Source organism: Pinus tabuliformis, chromosome 2_1, assembly GCF_031772625.1.
Source record: "Pinus tabuliformis cultivar Carrire ecotype Pingquan chromosome 2_1, CPIR1, whole genome shotgun sequence".
NCBI lineage: Eukaryota > Viridiplantae > Streptophyta > Pinopsida > Pinales > Pinaceae > Pinus > Pinus tabuliformis.
The window spans coordinates 303507629-303510810 of NC_142299.1; positions in this window are offsets into that span (position 1 = coordinate 303507629).

Here is a 3182-nt window from a genome sequence, read left to right on the forward strand (position 1 = left end):
TTCTGTAGGCTGGCGCCTACTTACTAGTAAATGGATTGGCTAATACAAGAGCTAGGGGGTTCAAGCTCCCTTCCAGTAGTAGCTGGAAAATGAGTGAAGGTTGGAGCCTTCTGTAGGTCAGTGCCTACGTACTAGTAAATGGATCAACTAGTACAAGAGATAGTGGGTTGTAGCTCCCTTCCAGTAGTAGCTAGAGAACGAGATAAGGTTGTAGCCTTTTGCAGGTGGGTGCCTGTGTACTGGTATGAGTCTGCACCAGTACAATATTGTAAATAGTTTTTTCTTATATTAAAAGAAGACATCAACAGGTGGTTTTTGTCCCGCATTGGGTTTCCACCTTAAATCTTGGTGTTTATGTGTGTTTCTTATGTGTGATAGTTTGTTATGTTATCACTGCACATGGTTACTTTTTATATGGTTAATGAAGTACTGATGCACTGATTAGAGATCAACATATGATGAATTAATTGAATCATAAGTTTGCTGGATATATGATGGTTGCCTTAAATATAGTTGTGTGTACATGCGAGTTACCTTCATTTAAGTAGCGTATACAAATTAGAGTATGAATAGAAAAAAGTTATTGATTTGACTAATACTGATTCACCCCACCCTCTCAATATTATTTCCAACAATTGGTATTAGATCAGGTCCTTTGGCAGAAGCTTGATTGCTTGAAGGAGATTCGCAGAAACAATGGGAAAGAAGCTAAAGAAGAAAGCACCTCAGAAAAGGAAGACATCTCAAAGGAACAGTGACAACATGAGAGACAATTGGCCGTTAGGTGGAAGCAAGTATTCAGATTCAGAATCACCTCAATTTGAAGATGAACAAGAAAATGAAGTATCAGGTACAAATCTTTGGTCTTCTAGTGATAATTTTCTTTGTTCATGCAATATTGAAGATATTGGAAGTGATTGTGAAGGAAACATAGAGGAAAAATTTAAAAGACTCGCAAATAAAATCAGAGATCAACAAGATCTATTTAACAAAAGGGAGTACGCCTTCAAAGATGAAGTTACCAGATTAAAAGCTCAGTTGGAGGAAGGAAACAAAGTACAGAAGCATTACATGGAAATGAAAGATCAATGTCAAAAGCTGAAGGATGAAGTGACATCATTAAGAAATGAAATAAATGAAAAGAGTACAACAATCAAGAGACTTAAAGATAGATCCAATTAATATGGAAGTCTTGAAGCTAAGATCCTCTCTCTAAATGAAGATCTTGAAAATAACCAGAATGAAGAACTACGTCAAGGAAATGAAGAACAAGAAAATGAGATTCTCAAATTAAGGCAACAAAATTAAGGCAACAAGTGGAAGAAGGAAGAAAGGCTGAAGAAAAATTGAAGAAGCAATATCTGGAAAAGGAATAGCAATATCAGGTTGAGGTAAATATCTTGAAAGGTAAATTAGAAGAAAAGGGTAAATTGTTATGATTTCAAGACAGTACTAAGATTTTGGATAATATTCTTAGTAGTCAAAGGTCTCCCACTATTAAAACTGGTCTTTGTTTTCATGAATCAGTCGAAGGTGAATCTAGCTCACAAGGTGAGGCAAGGAACTCTAATGAAAAATCTGAAATGCTCAACAAGGAGATGAGAGGTCAACCCCATCAACAACCAAGGAAAGAAATTCTTCAAAGAAAATCTTATACTCCTAACTATGGAAGTGATAGTCGGTTATTTCCTCCAATTAATAACATTGAATGTTTTATATGTCATAACTTTGGACATGTTGTAGCAAGATGCAGAAGTAGAATGGTTCAAGACCGTAACACATAAATATCATTAGATTTCAGGTACTTTAAGGGATATTGTTTTTCTTGCAATAAGTTTGGTCATAAAGCCATTGACTACTATAGAAGGAATATGAAACATGTAAGATGTTATGCATGTAACAAGTATGGACATATAGCAAAGGAATGCAGGAGAAAATTTTAGGCACCATACCAAAAGGAGAAAACATCATCACACTCAAAGATATGGAAGAAGAAGGAAGTACAGTCAGAAAGATGTGGCATAGCACAGTGTACAGACATAACAGACACAGGGGGAGCTAAAAGTGTGAAACTTTAGTGTTCTAACTCTCATACAAAATTTTCATGAAGAAAAGTAGCGTATATACGCATGTTCGAAGCTGCACAACCGCGCATATGTTGGTTTGTCCCACATCGGGTTTCCACCTTAAATCTTGGTGTTCATGTGTGTTTCTTATGTGTGATGGTTTGTTTTGTTATTACTACGCATGGTTACTGTTTATATGGTTAATGAAGTACTGATGCACTGATTAGAGACCAACATATGAAGAATTAACTGAATCATAGGTTTGCTGGATATACGTTGGTTGCCTTAAATACAGTTGCGTGTACACGCAAGTTACCTTCATTGAAGTAGCATATATAAATCAAAGTATGAATAGATAAAGTTATTGATTTGACTAATACTGATTCATCCCCCCCCCCCCCCCCCCCCCCACCCCCCCCCCTCTCAGTATTATTTCCAACAATTGGTATCAGAGCAGGTCCTTTGGCAGAAGCTTGATCGCTTGAAGGAGATTCATAGAAATAATGGGAAAGAAGCTAAAGAAGAAAGCGCCTCAGAAAAGGAAGACATCTCAAAGGAACAATGACAGCAGGAGAGGCAATTGGCTGTGAGGAGGAAGCAAGTATTCAGATTTTGAATCACCTCAGATTGAAGATGAACAAGAAAATGAGATTCTCAAATTAAGGCCACAAGTGGAAGAAAGAAGAAAGGCTGAATAATATTGAAGAAGAAATATTTGGAAAAGGAAGAGCAATTTTAGGTTGAGGTAAATATCTTAAAAGGTAAATTAGAAGAAAAGGATAAACTGTTATGATTTCAAGATAGTACTAAGATTTTGGATAATATTCTTAGTAGTCAAAGGTCTCCCACCATCAAAATTGGTCTTGGTTTTCATGAATCTGTTGGAGGTGAATCTAGCTCACAAGGTGAGGCAAGGAACTCTAATGAAAAATCTGAAATGTTCAACAAGGAGATAAGAGGTCAACCCCATCAACACCCAAGGAAAGAAATTCTTCAAAGAAAATATTTTACTCCTAACTTTGGAATGTAGAAATTTTGAATAATATGACACATATTCATAGAAATTATCCTGATTATATACTTATAAGCGGAACATGCATAATACATAACCTCCTC